The sequence below is a fragment of the Ovis aries genome, chromosome 1 (assembly GCF_016772045.2).
Source record: "Ovis aries strain OAR_USU_Benz2616 breed Rambouillet chromosome 1, ARS-UI_Ramb_v3.0, whole genome shotgun sequence".
Taxonomy (NCBI): Eukaryota; Metazoa; Chordata; class Mammalia; order Artiodactyla; family Bovidae; genus Ovis; species Ovis aries.
The window spans coordinates 219954087-219981131 of record NC_056054.1 but is presented as its reverse complement, the minus strand read 5'-3'; the positions used below and the strand labels follow the sequence as shown (position 1 = coordinate 219981131).

General features: G+C 39.8%; 1 long non-coding RNA gene across 1 annotated transcript in view; it reads left to right on the top strand.

Moving 5' to 3' along the window:
* Positions 1–6760: 6760 nt before the first annotated feature.
* Positions 6761–27045, top strand: part of LOC132658461 (uncharacterized) — a 50006-nt gene continuing 29721 nt past the window's right edge. Inside the window, exons 1-2 of the long non-coding RNA XR_009598135.1 lie at positions 6761–6878; positions 21667–21927. This is a non-coding gene — a long non-coding RNA (uncharacterized LOC132658461). The remainder of the gene's footprint in view (positions 6879–21666; positions 21928–27045) is intronic.

The following is a 27045-nucleotide window of genomic DNA, read 5'->3' as shown; positions in this document are numbered from 1 at the left end:
AATACCGGAGTGGGCTGCCATTTCCTCCTCCAGGGCATCTTCCCAACCCAGGGATCAAACCCACATCTTCTATATTGCAGGTGGATTCTTTACCCACTGAGCCATCAGGGAAGTCCCAATCTGTGGGTCATTCGATTGTAAATATACCACTTTGGATTTAGATTGGAGATATTGAATTGACAGCTGTCTGTATAAAAGTTTTAGAAGGAAAGAATGAAATTCCCCAGAGAAAGTGTGTTGAGGATGAAGGATGGAATTCTGAAAGATTATAGACTTGAAGGGACAGGAGAAGTCAAAGACACAGAGGTGAGATAATGGAATGAGGTCAGGAACCCAAGGCAGGAGTTTCAAGAATGATGAAGAAGGAAACTATCATCCACTACCAAGAAGTCAAATATGGAAAATACTGAAAAAATGACCAACAAAAATAGCAAATAGATTTGTGTTAATACCAGGGAGAAAAACTTGCAGAGGTGGGATGGATTGAGAAGTACAAATGCAAAGGAGACGAGAGACATAAAAAGGACACTTAGTGCTGCCAGCAGCTTAGATTGATGGAAAGTGAAGAGATGATCCAGAATGGAGGTAGGTTAAAGAATGTTTTTCTAAAATGCTGAAGAGAAGATCAGGGATGGGAAGAGGAAAGACAGGGAACATGGTCTCTGAAGAAAAATGAGATCCAGAAAGAAATAAGATCCAAAATACATGAAAAGTTTGATATTAGAGATTCTGGTATTACTGCCTGTTCTTTTCTGGTCCAAATAAACACAAGGAAGTTTGTCATTACAATATTACATTGCATTCTATCATAGACGATGAATAAACATTTCTGCATTTTACATGTTGAAGTGAAGTGAAGTGAAGTGGCTAAGTCGTGTCCGACTCTTTGCAACCCTTATGAACTGTAGCCTACCGGACTCCTCTGTCCATGGGATTTTCCAGGGAATAGTCCTGGAGTGGATTGCCATTTCCTTCTCCAGGGGATCTTCCCAACCCAGGGATCGAACCTGGGTCTCCTGCATTGTAGACAGACGCTTTACAGTCTGAGCCACTGTCAAGCTTCAGTTCAGTTCAGTTCAGTTCAGTTGCTCAGTCGTGTCCGACTCTTTGTGACCCCATGAATCGCAGCACGCCAGGCCTCCCTGTCCATCACCACTCTCAGAGTTCACTCAAACTCACTTCCATCGAGTTCGTGATGCCATCCAGCCATCTCATCCTCTGTCGTCCCCTTTTCCTCCTGCCCCCAGTCCCTCCCAGCATCAGAGTCTTTTCCAATGAGTCAACTCTTCGCATGAGGTGGCCAGAGTACTGGAGCTTCAGCTTTAGCATCATTCCTTCCAAAGAACACCCAGGGCTGATCTCCTTTAGAATGGACTGGTTGGATCTCCTTGCAGTCCAAGGGACTCTCAGGAGTCTTCTCCAGCACCACAGTATATAAGCTTAAGACTGCTTAATTTCATGATTTCAGAAAGCATCCATGATTTCGGAAAGCATCTATACTCAAATGGAGTAATATATTTGAAATTACTCTGCAAACTCTAAAGAACTGTGTAACTTCCAGCAGTGAAGTCATTGGGAGCAATTTAAAAGAAATATAATTTCTGTCCCTTATTCTCCACCTAAGTAATAACAGTATGTCCCAGGGCATATGTTTCCTTTGTAAAAGATTTGCAAAATCCCACTTTCTTGCCTTTCTTTCTTGTTACCACTTTTTTTTTCCTTTCAAAATACCTCCATTACTTTCTTTCCTATGGTCCAGTTTTTTTCTGAACTGTTCTAATGATCTTTACATAGTTCTCTCTTTTGCTAGTTTCTGCCCCCTTGAATTGATCCTTGACCTGTAGCTTAAATTTAATTTTCCTCAAACACTGATTGCAACTTCACTATCCTAGTCAAAATCCTTCATTGGCTCCTGAAACTGCTTCCCTGAATTAACCACAGAATAAAGTCTGTGTTCCTTAGCCTTAAGCACTCCATAGTCTGCTCTCCACTCTTCTCTTCAACCTTTTAATTTCTTCCTAGTACCTACTTACCTACTACCCCTTTCAAATTGATGTGTTTTGTTTCTTGAAGTCATCTAGATGGACCATACATCTTTATAAGGATCATGTATTTCCCAGCTTTCGGAAGCACCATTCACATTGTGGCATGGTTGGTGCTCACTAGCATTACAAGCACGTATAGCTTACAATGTGCATAGGTGGAATTGATGGCCTCTATTTCACAGGAGAAATATTAACCCAACTTCTGAACTTCAATTATATCATGACCTGCCACTGGATTTCCTTCTTTATTCTTCTTCAAACCTACATGTACAGAAATTACAACTGATCAAATTCAAAATTTTCTATCAGTTAACTTCTCTGTAACCATTTTACTTTATCCTCAAAATGAACTCTCCATTATAAATGGGCTGTTGTCTATGATCAGGTCTCTACAAATAGAATGCCCACCTCTGAGTCATTTCATTCTCTTTCCTTCCACCCTCATCCTTCCCACCATCTTCCAACAATTCAAAGACAATCTACCTTTCATTAAACAAAACAACTTGCACCATCTCTGTAAACCTTTAATAATTTTCTACTCTGCAATCATCCTTTCTTTTCTGAGTTAGTGCTAAGATTATAATATGCGCTGCAATATTTAACATTTGGTTAATATCACAGCTTATTTTCATTTGTCATGCATCAAATTTTGTCAGTCACCAACTAGACTGTGATTCTTCAGTGGTCTTAATTTTGGCTTTTGTAACATGTATATGCCTTGAGCATAGAATAGGAAAAGGAGTACATCAAGGCTGTATATTGTCACCCTGCTTATTTAACTTTTATGCAGAGTACATCATGAGAAACGCTGGACTGGAAGAAACACAAGCTGGAATCAAGATTGCCAGGAGACATATCAAGAACCTCAGATATGCAGATGACACCACCCTTATGGCAGAAAGTGAAGAAGAGCTAAAAAGCCTCTTGATGAAAGTGAAAGAGGAAAGTGAAAAAGTTGGTTTAAAGCTCAGCATTCAGAAAATGAAGATCATGGCATCTGGCCCCATCACTTCATGGGAAATAGATGGGGAAACAGTGGAAACAGTGTCAGACTGTATTTTTTGGGGCTCCAGAATCACTGCAGATGGTGACTGCAGCCATGAAATTAAAAGACGCTTAACTCCTTGGAAGAAAAGTTATGAGCAACCTAGATAGTATATTCAAAAGCAGAGACATTACTTTGCTGACTAAGGTCCCTCTAGTCAAGGCTATGGTTTTTCCTGTGTTCATGTATGGATGTGAGAGTTGGACTGTGAAGAAGGCTGAGCGCCAAAGAATTGATGCTTTTGAACTGTGGTGTTGGAGAAGACTCTTGAGAGTCCCTTGGACTGCAAGGAGATCCAACCAGTCCATTCTGAAGGAGATCAACCCTGGGATTTCTTTGGAAGGAATGATGCTGAAGCTGAAGCTCCAGTACTTTGGCCACCTCATGAGAAGAGTTGACTCATTGGAAAAGACTCTGATGCTGGGAGGGATTGGGGGCAGGAGGAGAAGGGGACGACCGAGGATGAGATGGCTGGATGACATCACGGACTTGATGGACGTGAGTCTGAGTGAACTCTAGGAGATGGTGATGGACAGGGAGGCCTGGCGTGCTGCGATTCATGGGGTCGCTAAGAGTCAGACACGACTGAGCGACTGAACTAAACTGAACTGAATATTTCTTGATTTGATATTTTCACTACAATCAAAAAATTATAAAGCTAACCCTTATGTTAGTCTGTAAAATTCTTAAAAAGGTAATCTATAATACGTAGTGCGATTTTGTAGGTATTTTTTTTATTGTCTGATACATTTCTTTCGTTCTTGAGTTCCATTAGGAAATTAGGCTTTTATTTTTCTATCTGCTGTGACTTTATGAAACCCAAGAAGAGTCAATGGTTTTTTTCTGGAGTTTGTGACACAAGGCTGCTTGTGCCTTTCTTGACCTCCAGGGGGAAAATATCTCCTTAAATAATGAAGACAAAGAAATACAGAAAGAGTAAAGAGATTCATAGAGGGAACTATAACGAAATTCTTTGAGGCCATAAATCCCTTTATAGTTGAGGTCAACTGAATCCCTGGGTTGGCCATTTATATGAGTCAATAAATTCCACTTTTAGGAACTAAGCTTCTTTAAATTGGGTGGGTTTCTGCTATTTTGTAACTGAGAGACATGACTCATACATTTGTAATATCGTTCAATCATCTTGTATTTTGTATATGAATGGCACTCTTTTAGGTATTGTGAGTGATAATCATTTGGGCAGATAACTCATATTCTGCCCTTAAGTAACTTTACAATCTAGTAAGAAAAGTAAGATGTATACAGCTAATACAACACAATACATGATGGATGACACATGGGAAACACAAAAGACTACAGAAGTCAGATAAAGGACTAAAAACTTTTGTTAGAAAGAATCACAGAAGATTCATGGAACAGGTAACTTTAGAAATAGTCCAAGGATAGTACAAGGCTTTCTCAAAGAATTATAAAATATCTAATAATATGGGTGTATAGACTTTGTACAGAGAGGATTAGAAACTGAATTGGAAAGACAAATTGAGGCCAAACAGTGGATAAACTTAATAATGCTAAAACATGGGCTCCATTAAGAAAAAGGGAACTATGCCAAGATTTTGAAGAGGATCAAAGTATTGCAAAATACAGCTACTATTAAATCAAAGAAAATATAAGCTAGTATATAATGCAGAAACTTGGGAAAGGAAGTGTATAAATTATATTTGAACCATAATATTTATAAATCTCTATTTTATCCATAATGTTTTCTTTAAAATGTTTATCAACATCTGTCAACAAGACTTATTTCTAGGAAACTATATCCAATAGGTGAAGAGGTTTGAATTAGTATATTTCTTATAGATATTTAAATCATTTAGACTATCTGTATTCTTCAGACATTTTCCCTTTGCCCAAATCATAGAAAAATCATCACTATGACTGTGTTTGAATTATTTTTTGGTATTTGACAGCCTGTTTATAACCTTTAACTATCCACTTAATTCAAGGATGGTGATGATTATGTTTATCTGAACTAGCCATAGACTTGAAGGTAGAATGCATTCTTTGGGTTGTATTACACAGGGTGTTTTTAGAGAATGGATGATCTTATTCCTCTGTCCTTTATTCACTTATACTTGGCACTCAGAAGCCTAGTTTTTGCATTGCATGCAAATGCTCAAAGAGGAGCTTAGAGAAGTTCTCTTTTCACCAAATTGTGGGCAGAAAATGACATACTGTGCAGTATAAGCCAAGTAAGGAAGCAAATTTCCCACAGAATCATGAGACAGCCCCATCTGTAACTCTGGGTGTAGCTGTGGTCTCATGCCAAGTCTTTGCTCTGGAGGAGTTAAATAGGACTCTTTCCCAGAACGTCTGAGAATAATCATGTCAGTTGAAGGTCCTGGTGCCAAGGATCTGATAACCACTGGCCTGGACTCGCAACAGTCCTTTCTACCTTGCCCAGTTCACTTAGGAGAGGCCATGTTGCTCTTTGATAAGTGTGTTAGTCACTCAGTCATGTCCGACTCTTTGTGACCCCCATGGGCTGTAGCCCACCAGGCTCCTCTGGCCATGGAATTTTCCAGGCAAGAGTACTGGAGTGGGTTGCCATTACCTTCTCCAGGGGATCTTCCCAAACCAGGGATTGAACCCAGCCTCCTGCACAGCAGGCAGACTCTTCACCATCTGAGCCACCAGGGAAGTCCTACTATTTGACAAAGCAGTGTTTTAATCTGGAAGGAAGACCAGGACCCACTTGGAAAACCCTGAGATTATAGCAACAAATTAAAGTATGTCACATTTACTCTGCTGGTAGAGTCATGAAGCGTTCTTATGCATTTAAGAAAGATTTCCTCTTAAAATATGCTAAAATAGGAAAATTTTGTATGGAAATGATAGTTGTTAATCTGAGAAAAAACAGCTGGACTTACTTTCTCCTCTCGGTGACTGATCAGATACAAATCACCAAATGGGCATTTCTATACTGAATTTGTCTTGCAAACTGAAAAGCTAAACCAATTTCAAGTTTGATAATCTGTCAGGGAGCAATTATGTCATTTTAAGGTGAGGCAGTAAGTAATCCATTTTACATACTTCTGATTCTGATATTCTGTTGTGACTGACCAGAGCCTGGCTAGTTTGTTGTTGTTTAGTTGCTAAATCGAGTCTGACTCCTTGCAACACCGTGGACTCTAGCCCATCAGGCTCAACTGCCCATGGGATTCTCCAGGCAAGGATACTGGAGTGGGCTGCCATTTCCTTCTCCAGGGTACGTTCTTGACCTAGAGATGAAACCCACATCTCCTGCATTGGCAGGCGGGTTCTTTATCACCCAGCCACTTGGGACGTCCATTGGCTAGTTTACTTAGGAATAAACTGGGGTACTGAGACAGAGCAGCAGAAAGGGTGACATTTTAGAGACAAGGGCCTGAGAGAGAATGCTGTTTCTCAGGGTGGCCCTTGAGGGAATAGTGCTTTATTGTTGCAAGCCTGCCTAAAGGGCTTCTTCTTTTTGTTTATTTCTTTTAGCGCCTATGAAATCATCTGTGTTGGTATTAATAAATTACTCTTTGCTTAAGCACTTCATGTAAAAGCCTATTTTCCCCATAGCCTGGAACAATGCCACCACTACCACAAGATTAAACAGGCATGAAAGATTGAGGAGTGCCTTGGTGAAGCAACATTCTGCTTTATTTTCTTTGCTCTTCAGATAATGACTCCGGGGAAGAAGAGAAACTCAAGAACTACTTTGTTCTCTTCAAAGCCTGAGCCTCAGGAGAAAAAGTAAAAAGACAAGACATGTTTCAGGCTGAGGGGCCTCCAAACAGGTCAGCTCTGGGCCTTTATTTATTATATTGATGATACTGAGTTCATAAATTACTTACTTTCAAAAACAGCTATGGGTAGTGGATAGAAAAAAAAAATCAATGGTAGCAGGTAAATCAAACTTTAGTTTGTTCATATACATTTTCTGTTGTATTTACCCTTGAAGAGTGCAGAATTTTAGTGCAGATGAGGGGAAAAAAAAGCAAATGAAAATCATCTAAATCCTCATCATGCAATCAAGTGAATAAAGAGCATATCTTAATAATTATTGGACATATACAGATGAGTAAAGAATTGCTGAGATTTACTGTTAGTTGATGTGCTAATTTTCAGTTAAAAAACAAACTTGAGGACTTTCCTGGTGGTGGAGTGGTTAAGAGTCTGTGATTCCACTGCAGAGGGCATGGATTTAATCCCTGGTCAGGGAACTAAGATCCCAGCAAAAACAAACACAAACCCTTGGACTGTCAGTAAGTACACTGTGGAGTAAAACTTAGAGGAGCCTAATGATGGACTCTTCAGGTTTTGGCTTGCCCACCTCCAACCATCTGCACTTTCTGTGACCTTGAATAACCAATTTCACCTTTCCTGCCCTTGGATACATACTTGTTCTTATGAACTGAAAATTTGTATCCCCTCAAATTCATACGTTATGGCCCTGACCCACCTCATGACTGTATTTGGAGAGAGGGGCCGTGAGGAGGCTCACTGAGGTCATCAGGCTGAGGTCCTGATCTGATAGTGTTAGTGCCCTTATGAGAAGGGGAAGGCACACCAGAGTCTTTCCTCTCTGCCCTGTGAGGACAGCCTCTGCAAACCAGATGTGGGCTTTCACCAGAACTGAATCTGCCAGTACCTTGGTCTTGGACTTCCCAGTTTCCAGGACCATGAGAAATGTTTGTTGTTTAAGCCACTAGTTTATGGTAGTTTGTTACCGCAGCCTGAAATGACTAAGATGACTGTAAAATAAGAAAAATGAGGTAGATGATATACATTTTCAATGCCAACATTATATAACTGAAGTTAGGAGTTTGAAACAATAATGTAAGATCATATTTTGCTTCTTCTAGCTGAATATATACACACACACACTCATATGTGTGTATATATATATGAATATATATATATACACATATGGGCTTCCCTGGTGGCTCAGACTGTAAAAGAATATGCCTGCAATGGAGGAGAACTGGGTTTGATCCCTGGATTGAGAAGACCCCCTGGGGAAGGGAATGGCTACCCATGCCAGTATTCTTGCCTGAAAAATTCCATGGACAGGGGAGTTTAGTGGGCTACAGTCCTACTAAGCATGCATGTATATATATGAACTGAAAAAAAGTGTTAGTCGCTCGGTTGTATGTGACTCCTGTGAGCCTGTGCACTGTAGCCTGCCAAGTTTCTGTGTCCTTGAAATTCTCCAGGGTATAAATTCTCCAAGAATCCTGGAGTGGGTTGCCATTCCCTTCTCCAGGGGATCTTCCCTACCCATGGATTGAACCCAGGTCTTCTGCATTGCAGGCAGATTCTTTGCCATCTGAGCCACTAGGGAAGCCCCTGGGCAATTAATAAATACTGAGATAGTTTCAGATAAATATAACTAAAATGTTCTTCTTATTGCTATATTTTCCTCACAATTTTTTGATACTCATTAGACATATGAGCCTTGTTAGCTAGAATTCCCTCAGAGTCCTTGAAACAACTTTCCTCTTAGCTGATTAGGTAGTTTGTTTGGGCTTACTGCTGGCAAGACTTGGAGCTATGGCTACTTTTCTCTGAATCTTGAATGGATGGAAGAAATCCAATATGCACTTTTTAAAAGAAATTTATACCATGAATTAACATGAAAAACTGTTTGTTATAATATTAAAAACCTTTCTGATGCTAAGTCGTTTCAGTCGTGTCCAACTCTGTGAACCCCATAGACGGCAGCCCACCAGGCTCCCCCGTCCCTGGGATTCTCCAGGCAAGAACACTGGAGTGGGTTGCCGTTTCCTCTCTATCTGATACTAAATACTTAATACTCTTAATGAAACCTATAATATATTATAGAACTTAATCTGACTTAATTGAAGCCTTGTAATAGCAGAATTAACTCTTTTATTATCAAAAATATTTTTAAAAAGCAGCTCCAAACCCATCTTGAAATAGGTAGGAATGTAAGTTTTGTGTGTTTACTGAAGCATATTATCAGTATTTCAGCGTTTGTTCTTGTGTCTTTTTTTTAACGTTGTACACAGAAAAGTGATGGGTAAATTATTGATCTTTGAACTGGAAAGCCTAAGAGTTGGGCCCGATTGAGCTGGTCAGTGTATGTATCCAGAGCCCCAGCTCTGTGAATCTTTCTGCATGCCAATATCATCTTTATATAGAGGATGAGGCTTTGTGTTGAGAATTTTAACATAGAATAGCTCCATGACTGGTTTCTGAAATATGACTCCATGTCACTTCATAAAGTTTTAATAAGACAGTACTTGTGTCTGGATGGAAAACTCTTGGCTGCTTTCTTTATGAGAGTGCTAGAGTCAAATGTTCTGGATGCCAAGGGAGGACTCTTTCCAGTAGCTGGCTGATTCCAACAGAAATCAGATGATGATCCCTGACAGGTTTACTGAGGAGATGCTTTGCATCTTCATCATGCAGATACCGGAGACTTGAACTTTCAAATATTCACTGGCATGACTTCAGAAATGTTTGATGTGAGACAGTTTATCCTCTTCTGTTCTATTATGCCTTTTCCCAACATAACACCAATAACTACTTTACCTCCTGTCATTGATATACTAATGTTATTTCCCATATGTATACCACTTAATGAGTCAACACAAACATCCATTTTATTTCATTTTTTTTTTTTGGAAGAAAAGGGGACAATTATCAATATCTCACTTAATTATAATACGTGATAGGCGGGCTTTAGCTAAATTCCATGAGGAGCATGAGTAGGTCTGTTTTGTTGAATGAATGATGAGTGAATTCACACATCTCTCATATACTTCGACTCCCTCTTATGATCTCCAACGGTTTCTCCTGCCAGTCCTCTGAAAGCCCACCAACACATTTTTTTTCCTTTCCCTAATACTTACCAGTTTGACTGGAGCAACCAGCTTGACCAGAGATACCCATTCCATTCTCCTTAATCCATTTGATTCTACTTGTGATAATACCTTTGTTTATATTTAAAGTATAGATTATAAAGCACAATCACATCTCACTGAATCCTCATAACCACCTCCAAGATTAGCTTATGTGGTCAGACTATGCCCTCCCTTAGCACCTGCCTTATCTTTGCAAGATTTAGTAACTGGCTATTTAATATCTATCTGTGTGCCTTACATAGTGCTTAGCAGTCTCTGTTCCATTAATACTTGCCAAAGGAATGGATGACTTGAATGAATGAAAGTTTCTATCCTGATTTTATAGTTGAGAAAACTGAGAATCCTAACAGCTGAGTAACTTGCTTAAATTCAGAGTTCAAAATAGGCTGAGTCAGGGCTCAAACTCTTCTGGACTTCAAGCTCTTCCCTTTTCCAACCCAGCTGCTAGACTGTGTAGAAAACGCCAAGACAATTTTTTCAAACAAATAGAATCAATAGAAGTCAAATAGGAAGTATGATTGTGTGTTAGTCTCCTAGGGCTGAGGAAACAAAGGACCACAAATTGGGTGGCTTGAAACAATATAAATTTATTTTTTCACAGAGCTCGAGGCCATAAGTCCAAATCAAGGTGTCAGCAGGCTTGGGTTTTTCTTGGGGGCCTGGGGAGGATCTGTTCTAGGACTCTCTCCTCGCTTCTAGTGGTTCCTTAGTTTGCAGCTCTATCCCTCCTGTCTCTGCCTCTTTACGTGGCTTTACTTGCATCTGGTATCCTATGTTTTTCCTATAAGGGTTGGGTTTTGAGCCCACTCTAATCCAGTATGAACTCATATTAACTTATATCTTAATTACATCTGCAGAGACCCCATTTCCAATTTAGCTCTCATATCCAGGTACCAGGCTTCACTGGTATCTCAGACGGTAAAGAATCCACCTGCAATGCAGGAGACCCAGGTTAGATTCCTGGATCATGAAGATCCCTTGGAGGATGGAATGACAACCCAGTCCAATATTCTTGCCTGGAAAATCCCATGGACAGAGGAGCCTGGCACCCTACAGTCCATAGAGTTGCAAAGAGTAGGACACGACTGAGCGACTAAGCTAGCATGCACCTAGGCACCAGGGCTTAGGACTTCAGCCTGTCTTATGCGAGAACACAATTCAAACCACAACTGATGGTTTTTTAAAGAAGGGACTAATATATGAATAATTTAAATAGGGTTGAATTATTTCCACAAGTAAACTTACCATAAGACTAAGGTTATAACTTTATTAAATCACTAGGTACAACATTTCCTCGGGTGTGTGTTCTAACACTAGTCTGCAGAATATTCGGAAGTACTGCTTAGGGGAAAAGGGGGCTTTTATTATTAAATAGTTTTAAGAAACGGTAGGTCAAGTAGAGTTAAATCGCCTTACAGGGTATTTGCAGGACTCCTCGGAAACTTTAATATGCCAGAGTGTATCACAAAGACGTAGTATATGCTTCCTAAACTCATATAATGACAGACCATTTTTTAACTTGAGTGCTGTTCTAGGGAACATCCTTTCCGAGACCTTGACTTCACAGATAACAGTATGTTGTAACTATCTGTTTACAAATTTTTCTCAGTAGGTTATAAGCTTCTGAAAGGCAGAATCCATATTTCACTAATCTTTGAGTCCTCAGAACATGCCTAGCATCTGACAGCTATAGGGCCATGTGGTTGTACTGCTGCTGCTGCTGCTGCTAAGTCGCTTCAGTCGTGTCCGACTCTGTGCGACCCCATAGATGGCAGCCCACCAGGCTCTGCCATCCCTGGGATTCTCCAGGCAAGAACACTGGAGTGGGTTGCCATTTCCTTCTCCAATGCATGAAAGTGAAAAGTGAAAGTGACGTCGCTCAGTCGTGTGCAACTCTTAGCGACCCCATGGACTGCAGCCCACCAGGCTCCTCCGTCCATGGGACTTTCCAGGCAAGAGTACTGGAGTGGGTTGCCATTGCCTTCTCCATGTGGTTTTACAGGATACAAATAAATGATGCTTCCCGGACTGATATGACCCAACCATACCAGACGTGTAGAGGGGTGTTTTATCAGTTAGGATTTCTTTCAGCCACGTCACAAGTCCTAGCCACTCTTCCCTGACAATTAAAGGGGTTACTTTTTTTCTCAGATAATAGGAAATTTGGGAGAAGGCAGTTCAGAACTGATGCACAGCTCTGCTCAAAAGAAATCATCAAGGACACAGATCTGCCTTGTTTCAATCGTCAGTAACAGGAGGTCTTTTCTCAAGGTTACAGAAGGGCTGCTTCATAGCCAGCCTCCACTTCTGGGCTTCAGGCAGGATGAGAAAGTCTATTCTCTCTCACTCTTTATCTCTCTCTCTCTTTCCTTCCTTCCTTCCATCCTTCTGTATCATTCTTGTTCCTTCTCCCTCCTTCCCTCCCCACACCCCTATCTTTCCCTTTTCTTTCCCTTTTAACATTTAAAAAAACAGTAGCTTTCTCAGAAACCACACCAAGAATTTGAGCCTATATTTTATTGTCCAGAAGCCTGCCACAGTCTCCCCCTAGATGCAAGGGAGTCTAAATAGATGTACTGATAGGCTCATTATCAAGCCCCACCCAGCTCCCCAAAATGGGATCCCATTGGCAAAGAAGAATGAGAAAAAGGCTTTTCAGCAGCAGGCTCTTGAATCCCATGCCATATAGGTTTGTCTGGCACTATTGTTATTGTTTACAGTACTGGAGTTGTGACTGGTGCTGACCTATTTAGAGAAAAAAAAGTTTTTAAAAAATTTAAATATTTTTGTATTTTTAATTCCATAAAAAAGAAATGATTTCAGTGATCATTGAAACTGTTAGGTTATGTAACCTCCTAGTAATAAACTATCTTGATGGGGGAGAAAAATGTGTTGGAGAGTGTCCCAGGAATTCTGGACCCAGAATAGTAGGCTAATTGAGTGCTTATGCAATCACTGGATAGATTCACAATACAACTGAACAAGAAATTGAATATATAACCTCAAACTATTTCATTGATTCATTGCATTGGGAAACCAGTTTTAACTTACTTCATCTTATTGATCCAGCATGATAAATAGAGCATTTTAATTGGGACTGGATTCCATAATAATTTAGTTTCCAACATCTGTGGAAATTTTAGATCAGCCAGCAAAACAACTACCAATCTTTTTTAAATTTTTAAAATTTTTAATTAGGAGATAATTGCTTTACTGTGCTGTGCTGGTTTCTGCAGTGTATCAACATGAATCAGCTGTGAGGATGTATATATTCCCTCCCTTGTGGGCCTCCCTCCCAATCTTGAGCCATGGTGGTATGAAGTTTGCTTTACAAAATTGGTGTCCTTCCCCTCTGAGATACAGCCATACTCAATTACAATCATGTAATGTTAGCTAAGTAACAGGGCAGCAACCAAGATTGAAATTGTGGAGAAGAATTCTGAAGCGTGGCTGAATAATAGGAAGCAGAACTCAGAAATAGAAACTGCTTTCTGCTGTGATCACACCAGTGCAGCTGTTAGAGATTCTCCAATTGATTTGGAGAGTGTAGGAGACATAAATTAAAAATAAATAACTGTAGCAGCATTGCCATGACTTTTTCTGTCACATTTAATTAATTGGAAGTTTGGGACAACTTAGGACTTTGATATAGCTGCATTATTTGTCTTTCTCTCTATTCTTAGGCTTCCTGTTCCTATTTAGACGGTAGCTCTCCTTCAGTTTGTTTTTTTAATTTTAATATCAACACAATTAATTGAGGAACAACTCATGATTAAATAAGATGCTCTAGTACCTCTGACTTCTAAAACATGAATGAAGTGGGACTGATCTAACTCTCCCTCAGATGACAGCTCATAAAACCCTATTTTCAGGGAGAGAATGCTGAAGCTTTTAGATCACATCTCCCAAAGATTATGGGATTGCAAAGAATATGACCCGCCTGCCCCCCCGCCCTGGCCCACAACTCATTAAGACCAGATTGAGAGACTTGGTCAAACCTCAGCCCTAAACTCTGTGGCCAGATTTTCTGATAGGCACATGGTACATTTTCACTGCATTTCACTTCATTCAGGTTCTAAATGAAGCTTTATGTATCGGGCTGAGGACATCCTGGGCCTTACGCTCCTAGATAGCTTCTCAGGGTCCTTTCTTCATTTCTTCTTGCCTGAGGGCCTTTGCATAGGCTGTTCTTTTTATTCCATCTTGTTTTTTTTTTTTTAATTGGAGTATATAATTGCTTTACAATGTTCTGTTGCTTTCTGCTTCCAACAGTGTGAATCAACTGCTAGCACACACATATGCGCTGCCTCTTCAGTCTCCCTCCCCGACCCTGCCCCTGCCATCCCACCCTAAGTCATCATAGGGCACTGAATTTAGCTCCCTGGGCTATACAGCAGCTTCCACTAGCTAGCTATTTTACACATGGTAGTGTATATTTGCCTAGAACATTCTTCTCTTTTCCCAGATTTCCTTTTGTCCTGCATTCCTTTCAGGTCTTCTAAATTTCATTGGCATACTAAGTGAGTTTTCCTCAGTTATGAGCTCCTGAGTACATTTCCACCTTACATATCACATGTAGAATTATTAATAATTATATTATCACATATTATTAATTGTGTTATATTATTAATAATAATTATTAAAAATTTATCTGGCTACCACCTTATTTTATTTCTTGTGAAGTGAAGAAGAACTAAAAGTGAAGAAGAACTAAAGAGCCCCTTGATGAAAGTGAAAGAGAAGAGTGAAAACGTTGGCTTAAAGCTCACATTCATAAAACTAAGATCATGGCATCCGGTCCCATCACTTCATGGCAAATAGTTGGGGAAACAGTGGAAACAGTAGCAGATTTTATTTTGGGGGGCTCCAAGATCACGGCAGCCATGAAATTAAAAGACACTTACTCCTTGGAAGAAAAGTTATGACCAACCTAGGCTGCAGTCCATGGGTCGCTAAGAGTCAGACACGACTAAGCAACTTCACTCTCATTTTTCACTTTCCTGCATTGGAGAAGGAAATGGCAACCCACTCCAGTGTTCTTGCCTGGAGAATCCCAGGGATGAGGGAGCCTCCTGGGCTGCCATCTATGGGGTCGCACAGAGTCGGACACCACTGAAGCAACTTAGCAGCAGCAGCAGCAGACAGCATATTAAAAAGCAGACAACTACTTTGCCAACAAAGGTCCATCTAGTCAAGGCTATGGTTTTTTCAGTAGCCATGTGTGGATGTGAGAGTTGGATTATAAAGAAAGCTGAGCACCAAAGAATTGATGCTTTTGAACTGTTGGAGAAGACTATTTAGAGTCCCCTGGACTGCAAGGAGATCCAAGCAGTCTATCCAAAAGGAAATCAGTCTTGAATATTCATTGGAAAGACTGATGCTGAAGTTGAAACTCCAATACTTTGGCCATCTGATACAAAGAGCTGACTCATTTGAAAAGACCCTGATGCTGGGAAAGATTGAAGGCGGGAAGAGAAGGGGACGACAGAGGGTGAGATGGTTGGATGGCATCACCGACTCAATGGACATGAGTTTGAGTAAGCTCTGGAGTAGGCAATGTACAGAGAGGCCTGGCGTACTGCAGTCCATGGGGTTGCAAAGAGTTGGACATGACTGAGCGACTGAACTGAACTGAACTGAACTGTTTTATTCCTTGAGTGCAATGTAAAGTAGATGGTAGCAGGTCTGAGAGATATAGGAGAGCAATAGAGAACTATGGATCGGACCCAGCATAGTTTTCCCATTTCTATTACTATTTTAACCCTTATAACAGTGTATTACAATAACCTCTGTACATGATTTTTTTTTCCTATTGGGTTGTTTGTGCCCCAGTCCAGAATTCTTGTTCTCCTAGGCAAACACTTACTGACATTGGCTATTCCAATACCATAGGAACTGACAATATAGAGTCTAGTCAGCTACTCATGGAAAGTAACTAACTTTTCAAGCCATCATAAGCCACATACCAAACAAATCAGCAGCCATGATAGACCTGTATTGTCCATTCTGGTGGCTTCTAGCCGAAAATGAGATGGATGGAGGAGCAATTTATTTTGATAATCATTTTAGTTCCTGGAAAGGGTACCACATTAGAATGATGACATAGCATAAAGTTTGTAAACAGAAATTTAAATGCTGCATAGTTTATAAAGCATGTCATAATGAAATTCTGCATATTGGCTAAAGCAATGCCTCAAAAATACTAAAGATACAGATGCAGAATTTAAACTAGGGGGCTAAAATAGTATAACAGGATGTGGAAGAAAAGTAAGACATGGTATTAGTGAAAGTTTACTATTTTTAGGACTTGCTTGGGGCATAGTTACATCTCAACAGTACATAGAAGTTTGTAAAATATTATTAACTTCTAAATCTTGTACTATGTAAATGAATTGCTTGTTCAAAAATAAAATTAAGAAAAGAAAAATGTTACTATTAATATGTTTTATTTTTAACTTTTGATTTACTAATACATCTTTTTAAGTTGTTATGTAAACATTATATATTCTTCTTAGAAGATGATTTCTGAGATTATAAACATACTTTTAAAAATATATATTGTGAAGATTGGCTTCAGGAAGCAAAGATAGAAATAAGCAGCATACATAATGATAGAGATTACTACACATTTGTGGTAATTGTGAAGACTTTGCTGAGAGAACAGTTATAGAACCCAGGTATACTTCCCAGGTATACCTGGTTTCTTGAAGTCCTTCCATGATTATGTGGCAATTCCCATTTTTGTCATCATTGTTCCATAATTAAGACATTGTGGTTTTTCAAGAGTTTTTCCCTGATACATCTGATGTGTAGAATGTTTTTATTATTCTTTACCCTCAAAACAACTTCCCACCCAAGTATTTTTCATTATAAAAGAATTTAATGTTGATGTATGGCAAAACCAATACAATATTGTAAAGTAATTAACCTCCAGTTAAAATAAATAAATGTATATTTTTTTAAATTTTAAATATAAAAGTAAAAAAAAAAAGAATTTAACATTTTAGAAATCTCTCCATGACTGAAATGTCTGCTTTTTTAATGAACTATGCCTGATTTTTTAATGAACATAATGGAGGTGCAAGTTCCACTCAATATTTCACTTTAAAGTTTGGTGGATTTTTGATGCATTCAATGAATGCTACTAATTGCATTAATGCAGTCCATTTACAGAACAGCTGCATTTTATAGTCAATATGTCAATATTAGTTACCAGACAAGTCTTCCAAATCTTCTAAATGAGAAAGTTGAGATTTCTTTTATAATATTGCAAGAACACATTTCACTCGAGAATCATAACTTCAAATAATTTTTAAAATATACCTTTTTTGTTTCCAGTTTATATAGAAAAATTTGTCTATTTCTTGCAAATTGTAAGTTGAATGGGAAGTTTCCTTTACTAGGGCTGAGAATTGATTTATGGGAAAGTGTTAAATCCCTTAGATTTTCATTTGTGTATTTGAAACTTGGCTCTTCGTTTATTTGGCTCTTCATGTGACATGGGATTTTATTAAGGAATATATTTGTCATGCCAAATCCCCCTTTTGTAACGACAACATGCATGGGGCAAGAAATCATATACAAATTGCTTTTGTATCTCTCTGGAGTAGGCAGGTTTGTGACCACTAAAATAGTTGTTTCTTAATAACATGTTTTAAATGAAAACTCAAAGAGTGGCTACATCTTCCAAAATATTATGTGTTGCAGTAAATTATGGTTTATTGGCCATTCTATCAACCTGGCATTTCTCTTAATAAAGACATTCGTGTTTTAGCAATAGCAGGTTAAGTTGTGCTAATCTGTGTTTATTATTGTGACCCTGAAAATGTGTAAGATTTTTAAATACCCTCTGACTTATCAAAGAAAGATTAAATTATATATTCAAGTCACTTCAGTTTCCAGAAAATTGTAATTCTTTGAATATATTTGTTCTCTATATAATAATAATAAGCAATAATCCTCTATTTATTACAATACTTTATCCCTAGAATATATTATTAAAAGAAACCCTTGAATTGGCAGTCATTTTCCATTTCAAGTACTTCTTTATAGCAAGTTGCATTTCTTGACGTACTAATTATTATAAAATATGACTAACTTACTTTCCTTTTATCCATATATTCTGTGGAGAACAAGTTAAAGTGAAAAGATTTTGAATAGTTTTCTATTTAGGAGAACCCCAAATGATGAAGTGTTGTCAAGTTGTTAGATCCCCTTAACAGTATCATTATTAGTGCCTTTATTCTAACCCAGGAACTGCATAAGAGATCATTGGACTTTTCTAAGTATGAGAAATAAACTCTGAAAACCTTAACTAAGGCTGTCTTTTTTTCAGTGTAGTTAAAACCAAAAAGAACATGTTAGATTCAGCATTAAAAGTGGGTAATATAATCAGCAAATGGATATAAATCAGGATATTTAAAGGACCTTGTCCCAGAGTATGTCTCAATATGTCAGCAAATTTGGAAAACTCAGCAGTGGCCACAGGACTGGAAAAGGTCAGTTTTCATTCCAATCCCAAAGAAAAGCAATGCCAAAGAATGCTCAAACTACGGCACAACTGCACTCATCTAACACGCTAGTAAAGTAATGCTCAAAATTCTCCAAGGCAGGCTTCAGCAATACATGAACCGTGAACTTCCTGATGTTCAAGCTGGTTTTAGAAAAGGCAGAGGAACCAGAGACCAAATTGCCAACATCCACTGGATCATCGAAAAAGCAAGAGAGTTCCAGAAAACATCTATTTCTGCTTCATTGACTATGCCAAAGCCTTTGACTGTGTGGATCACAATAAACTGTGGAAAATTCTGAAAGAGGTGGGAATACCAGACCACCTGACCTGCCTCTTGAGAAACCTATATACAGGTCAGGAAGCAACAGTTAGAACTGGACATGGAACAACAGACTGGTTCCAAATAGGAAAAGGAGTATGTCAAGGCTGTATATTGTCACCCTGCTTATTTAACTTATATGCGGAGTACATCATGAGAAACGCTGGGCTGGAGGAAGCACAAGCTGGAATCAAGATTGCCGGGAGACATATCAATAACCTCAGATATGCAGATAATACCTCGCTTATGGCAGAAAGTGAAGAGGAACTAAAAGCCTCTTGATGAAACTGAAAGAGGAGAGTGAAAAAGTTGGCTTAAAGCTCAACATTCAGAAAACAAAGATCATGGCATCTGGTCCCATCACTTCATGGGAAATAGATGGGAAAACAGTGGAAACAGTGTCAGACTTTTTTTGTGGGGGAGGGGGTTCCAAAATCACTGCAGATGGTGATTGCAGCCATGAAATTAAAAGACGCTTACTCCTTGGAAGGAAAGTTATGACCAACCTAGATAGTATATTCAAAAGCAAAGATTACTTTGCCAACAAAGGTCTGTCTAGTCAAGGCTATGGTTTTTCCAGTGGTCATGTATGGATGTGAGAGTTGGACTGTGAAGAAAGCTGAGCACCAAAGAATTGATGCTTTTGAACTGTGGTGTTGGAGAAGACCCTTGAGAGTCCCTTGGATTGCAAGGAGATCCAACCAGTCCATTCTAAAGGAGATCAGTCCTGGGTGTTCTTTGGAAGGAGCGATGCTAAAGCTGAAACTCCAGTACTTTGGCCACCTCATGTGAAGAGTTGACTCATTTGAAAAGACTCTGATGCTGGGAGGGATTGGGGGCAGGAGGAGGGGACGACAGAGGATGAGATGGCTGGATGGCATCACGGACTCTATGAATGTGAGTCTGAGTGAACTCCGGGAGATGGTGATGAACAGGGAGGCCTGGCGTGCTGTAATTCATGGGGTGGCAAAGAGTCGGACACAACTGAGTGATTGAACTGAACTGAACTGAAACTCTTGAATGTTGTAAATCAACCGTCCTTCAGTTTCAAGAACTTCAATTCATCTTCCCAACTGGGTTGTCCTCCTTCACTTAACAAGGACTCAGAGGCCTAGTGGAATTTACACTAATCAAACAGTGCTGGCAACCAAACAGCTCAGTTTCAATAGGAGCAGAACCCAAGTTACTGGTGAGTCTCATACTTTGCACCACTCAGCAGGGCAGACAATCTTCTCCAGTTACACCTTGAAGCAAAAGACAGAACAGTGCTTACCCTGTTGCCCCTGTCTGTAAAGGTAAGTCGCTCAGTCGTGTCCAACTCTTTGTGACCCCATGGACTGTAGCCTACCAGGCTCCTCCCTCCATGGGATTCTCCAGGCAAGAGTAGTGGAGTGGGTTGCCATTTCCTTCCCCAGGGGATCTTCCCGATCCAGGGATCGAACCTGGGTCTCCCGCATTCCAGGGAGACGCTTTGACCTCTGAGCCACTAGGGAAGCACCTGTCTGTAATCTGGGGAAAATGTAAACTGAGCTGATAGGACTGGTAACAAGCCTGAATAACTTGTTTGGGACCCAGGATTTACTCTTTCAGTAAAACTACTAAAGGATGGAATGTATCTTTGCCGCATTTTCAGCTGTTTTACATATTAACTCCTACTTCATGTTGCCCTGGCTTGTGATTTATTGCTGTCGTTGTTGTTTAGTTGCTAGATCATGTCCAACTCTTTGCAGCTCCACAGACTGTAGCCTACCAGGCGCCTCTGTCCATGGGATTTCCCAGGCAAGAATACTGGAGTGGGTTGCCATTTCCTTCTCCATGGGATTCTCCTGAACCAGGGATTGAACCCATGTCTCCTGCTTAGCCAGGTGTATTCTTTACCATTGAGCCGTCAGGGAAGCCCTGTGATTTCCTATAAGACCTTAAACTGGACTTAAACTGCAGAAGCTCAGATCTGAAGATTATTCCCGTTTGTTTCAGGAGATAAGACTGACCAGAGTTGTAGAGCGCGCACTAGCAGCGGATTCACACCCCAGCTCTGCCAAATGCAGGCCTGGCAGGGTTAATCCTCGTAACCCGAGTCCCTCATGTCTAAAACGAGGCTCATAACACCTTCCACAGAGAATGTTACTGGATGTTTAAAACTCAGATATACCTGAAGCCCTTGGCACATAGGAAGGACTCAATAACTTATTGTTCTGAAGCTCTTTCTTCCTTTTCTCATTTCCCTTTTAAGGTTGACGCAAGGCTAGTAGTAATGTCATTTTCTGCTTTTCTGTTGCTCTTTACTTTTGTCCCTCTGATTCTTCTTTTTCTCCTTCTCTAAGACTGAGCCCTATGCTTTTTTTTTTTAGAAAATGAGATATGCATCTTATTATTAACAGAAAAATGTCTTCCTGTGTGTGTGTGTGTGTGTAAGTGTGTGTGCTGATATTTATGCTATACGGAGTGTCAGTTCATATATTCTGGCCAGAATTTCTTTATATCATGGATCTTAATCCCTGAATTTTATCTTTTCTGAAATGGTAAAATGTTGCAATGGGGCAGTAATGGAGTAAAAGGGCAGGGAATGATATTGGAAAATGACAAGTTAAATTTTCTTCTCTCTTCTGGTCCTGTCTTGGTATGTTGATATATTTACTTTCTCAATGGAAGTAAAGGAGAATATTTTTCCTCTACCATTTTCAAGATAAAATCAAGGCTCCTGAGCCTGTAAACTGATCACTGCTGAAACAAGCAAACTGACAAGGAGTGAAACTGTAGAGTTCACATACGTTGTGTTTAATATGTGGGAAACACCATGATAAGAATTGCATGAATTATCTCATTAATTTCACGAGAACTCTATCATTTTCTCTCTGTTACAGATGAGGAAGTTGAAGTGTAAATGGGTTAAGATAACTCCTCTCCAGGATCTGAACCCAGACAGTCTAGTGCTGAGGAGAACCTAATCTGCCTTCTAATGTATGATGTGGACACACCACTGAGGGCTACAATCAGTGTCTATGTCCTAAAATTGTGCTACTCACCAGATCTGCCAACATGACCTGGGAGCTTATGAAAAATACAGGATCTCAACCTCACCCCGACCTACCAAATTTTAATTTGCATTTTAAGAAGACCCCCAGGTAAGTAGCATACATATTAAAGTTTTAGATACACAAGACTAATGCATTATTTCTGGGTTCATGTAAATATTTTTGTGTGATGCAAGAAGGAAAAAATCAGGATTTTAGATATCTCAAAGGGATTAAGATTTAGAGACAATGCAGTTCAACCTCTTCCTTTCATAGACATTGAAAATTTTACATGGTGGTTAAATATGTGTTCAAAAATAAATTTAAGAATTCAATAAAAATTTATTGAGGGTCTGTCACTGCCAGACTATATGTCAAGTGGGATGGAGATACAAAGACACATAAATTACATACCCTGGGAGACCAGTGGAAGGGACACAGAGCATGAGATTTGTAGGTGCTATGATATATAAAGTATGTATAATGAAGCACTGAGGAACAAAGAGGTTGAGATCGGGATCAAGACAGACATTTTTTTTAAAGCTCTGACATTCAATATATTTAATTTTGTAAATTTAATTAATTTTTGGCTGCACTGGGTCTTGTTGCAGTGCGTGGGCTTTCTCTAGATGTGGTGAGTGGGGACTGCTCTCTAGCTGTGGTACATGGGTTCTCATTGCAGTGGCTTCTCTTGTTGCACAACACAGGGTTTGTTGTACACTGTTTGGGTACCTGGTTTAGTCACCCCATGGCATGTGGGATCTTCCCGAACCAGGGATCAAATCCATGTCCCCTGCATTGGCAGGTGGATTTTTAACAGCAGCAGCAGCAGCATCCTACCCCTTCCTCTCTGGTAACCACTATATTTTCTCTGTGTCTATGTACTTATTTTTGTTTTATTTGTTCATTTATTTATTTTTATATTCCACATATGAATGAATTATACTGTTTGTCTTTCTCCATCTGACTTTATCACAATACCCTCAAGGTTCATCCACATTGCTAGAAAAGGCAGGGTTTTATCTTTATTACGGCTAAGTAGCAAGATCAAACAAGTCAGTCCTAAAGGAAATCAGTCCTGAATATTCATTGGAAGGAATGATGCTGACGCTTCAGCTTTGGCCACCTGATGTGAAGAAATGACTCATTGGAAAAGACCCTGATGCTGGGAAAGATTGAGGGCAGGAGGAGAAGGGGACGACAGAGGATGAGATGGTTGGATGGCGTCCGCAACTTGATGGACAAGAGTTTGAGCAAGCTCCAGGAGTTGGTGATGGACAGGGAAGGCTGGCGTGCTGCAGTTTATGGGGTCGCAAAGAGTCGGACATGACTGGGCAACTGAACTGAGCATTCCATTTGTGTGCGTGTGTGCGCATCTATCATCTATAACATCTTCCCTATCCATTCAACTGTGGATTGACACTTAGGTTGTTTCCATATTTTGGTTATTGTAAACAATGCTGTGATGAACATAGGAATGTATATATCTTTTCAAGTTAGTGTTCTCTTATTATTTGAATGCATCCCCAAAAGTGGACTACCTGGGTCATATGGTAATTGTATTCTTAATTTTTTGAGAAATCTCCATAGTGTTTTCCATAGTGGCTTCACCAATTTACATTCCCACCAGCAGTGTATGCAGGCATGCTTCTCTCCACATCTTTGCTGACACTTGTTATTTCTTGATTTTTTCATTATCGCCATTCCAATGGGTGTGAAGAAATATCTCATTGTGGTTTTGATTTTTGTTTCCCTAATAATTAGTGATGATGAACATCTTTGCATGTGCCTGTTGTCTTGTTTGGAAAAATGGCTAATCAGATCCTCTGTATATTTTTTGTTGTTTGCTACTGAGTTGAGTTCTTTGTATATTTTGGATATCAACACCTTATCAGATATAAGATTTGGAAAAATCTTCCATTTGCTAGGTTGTTTTTTTTTGTTTGTTTTGTTGATGTCTTTCTTTGCTGTGCAGAAGCTTTTTATTTTAAAGTAGTTCCTTTTGTTAATTTTTTATTTTATTTCCCTTGCCTAAGGAGAAATATCCAGGAAGATATTGCTAAGACCAACATGAGCATATTCTATGGTTTCCTCTAGGAGTTTTGTGGTTTCATGTTTTACTTTGAAGTTTTTAATCCATGTTGAGTTAATTTTTGTGTATTACCTGACTGGGGTCTCGTTTTGTTCTTTTGCATGTGGATGACCAGTTTTTCCAACACCATTTATTGAAGAGACTGTCCTTTTGCTCCATGAAATATTCTGTGTAAATCTATTAAGTTCATCTGGTATACTGAGAATATATCTCATTTAAAGCCACTGTTTCCTTGTTGACTTTCTGTCTGGATGATCTATCCATTGGTAGAACTGGGGTGTTAAATTCTTCTTGATGATTGTGTTGCTCTCAATTTCTCCCTTTCAGTTCAGTTCAGTTCAGTTCAGTTCAGTCGCTCAGTTGTGTCCGACTCTTTGCGACCCCATGAATTGAAGCACGCCAGGCCTCCCTGTTCATCACCATCTCCCGGAGTTGACTCAGGCTCACGTCCATCGAGTCCGTGATGCCATCCAGCCATCTCATCCTCGGTCATCCCCTTCTCCTCCTGCCCCCAATCCCTCCCAGCATCAGAGTTTTTCCAATGAGCCAGTCAACTCTAAAAATTGCTTTATATATTTTGATGCTCTCATGTTTATCTGTAGACATGAGATGAGTCTCCTAGAGGCAGCATAATGATGAGTCTTGCTTTTAATCCATCCAGCCACTCTGTGCCTTTTGATTGGTTAATTCAGTCAATTTATATTTACAGTGACTGTCGGTAAATGAGAACTTAGTTCTGTCGTTTTGTCCTTTGTTTTCTGGTTGCTCTATAATTCCGTTGTTTCTTGTTCCTTGTGTTCCTGTATGCTTTTTCTAGTTTGGTGGTTTTCTCTGATATTTTTCTCAGTTTCCTCTTTTCACGTTTGTATCTCTGCTCTAGATTCATGTTTTATGGTTACCATGAGTTTTGTACAAAACATCTCACAGATAAAATAGTCCTTTTCCTGAAGATAGCATCATATCTCCATTTGGTAACTGAGTTCTGTTTTTCTAACTCTTCCCCACTTAAGTTCCTGTTGTCTCAAATTGTCCTTTTTTTTTTTCACTATTGTGAGTTCGTTACCAAAGTATTTATTTTTACTGCCCCTCTTCCTTTATCTTTTATACTGTAATTATGTGTGTAACAATTTCCTCTGATATAGAGTTGCAATTTCCTTATTCTGTCTACTTAACACCTTACTCATAGTTTTGTGTACTTTTACCTTTTCATTTCAGGTACAAGAGCTCCTTTCAACATTTCTTGTAAAGCAGGTCTAGTGATGAAATTACCTAGCCTTTGTTTGTCTGAGAGAGCCTTTATTTCTCCTTCGTATCTGAAGATTAACTGCTGGATATTCTTAGCTGACAGTTTTTATCTTTCAATATTTAGATATGTCATCCCACTCTCTCCTGGCATGTAGAGTCTCTGCTGAGAAATCTGCTAATGGCTAAATGGGGTTCCTTCATAGGTTCCTGCTCTTTTCCGCACCTCCTGCCCCATAGCCGAAAGGTCTTTATTGACGACTTTTAATAGCATGAATATAATATGTCTTGGAGGAGGTTTTGTTTTGCATTCAGGGAATTAGATAGTCTCTAGCTTCATGGACTTTGATATCTAATTTCTCTCCTGGGTTTGGGGAGTCTTTAAATGTTATTTTTAAAATAAACTCTGCTCCCTTCTCCCTCATTTCTCCTTCTGGGATTCCCAATTATCCTTATCTTGCCTTTCATAATGGAGTGGGAAAGTTCTCATAGAATTTCTTCAGTTTTGAAAATCAGTTTTCTCTCCTCTTCTACCTGAATGATTTCTATATTTATATCTTTAAGCTCACCAATTGTCTTCTATATGGTTTATTCTGTTCCCAATGCTTTCTAATGCATTATTCCTCTCATTTATTGGGTTCTTCAGCTCTAGAAACTCTTTGTTTCATTTTTAGAGTTCACTCTGTTCATTAACTTTACTCCTGAGCTCACTGAGCTGAACTGCCTTTCTTAGTTTTCTTTTAACTCACTGAGTTTCTTCGTTATTGTTATTTTGAATTTTCTTTCAGTCAGACTGTAGTATTCCATGATTTTAAGTTTGATTTCTGAAGAACTGTCAGTTTCCTTTTGTGATATCGAGTTACCATGGTTTTTCATAGTGCTTGATTAGTTTTTCCAGTGCTATATTTGAAGCAGCAAGCACCTGTCTTAGTTAGATAAAGCTTTTTAAATTTTGATTTTAACAACTCAACTGGTTAGCGATTAAAGCCTTTCTTTGATTTTTCAGCAGATGGCATTATAACATGAGGTTTTGGTTTCTCTCTTATCAGGGCAGCCTCGGGCTACATTAGAGAATGGACACTTTTCCACCCTCCACTGCCTCTTTCAAAGGTGTCGCTGGGGCCCTCCTTGGCACTGCCTGTGCCTCTGAGGGCGACGGGTCACTGGTGCCTTGATGCTGCCAATGTGGAGTTGCTATTCAGAATACCAGGAGGGCAGACGCTCCCACGGCACCCAGGGTCATCTAGATTTCAGGCACTGATGCCATGGCAAGGAGAAGGGCGGAGTGGGGGAAGAGCCAGGGTTACTAGCACCTCTACCACACCTGGGGCTGTGGGGTGTGAGGGTACTGCCAGCGGTGGCAGGGGTGGGGGGACTGGAGTCAAGAGTGCTGCCACAGCTGGGGGAACCGGGGTCATAGGTCCTGCCGCTGCCACTGCCCAGCTCCCTGTGCTCACAGATTCTGATGTGACCGAGAGGCTGGGGTTGCGTGCACTGCTTCCCCTATGGGGCTCTCTGGGGCTACAGGCTCAGCCACTGCCAGGAGAGTCCAGGATTGTGGACTGGGTTTGCCTCCACTGCTTCCCGGTTCTGCCTCCTCCATGCATTCCAGTCCACCCACCTTCAGGTACACAGATGTGTGGCTGTCTCTGGTGTCCTGGTGGATGGGGCAAGGAACCTCTGTTGAATTCCAGATCTTTTAGGGTTGCAGATTGAAAAGGAGAAACAAAAAGAGCTTTTCATGCCCCCATAATGCTGACTGCCATCAGTCTCTGGATAGTTTTGATGAGTCTAATTTCCAGACTAATGACATCTGGATTCAGTAAATTTGTTGTGTGTTAGTCACTCAGTTGTGTCTGACTCTTTGAGACCCCGTGGACTGTACCCCACCACAC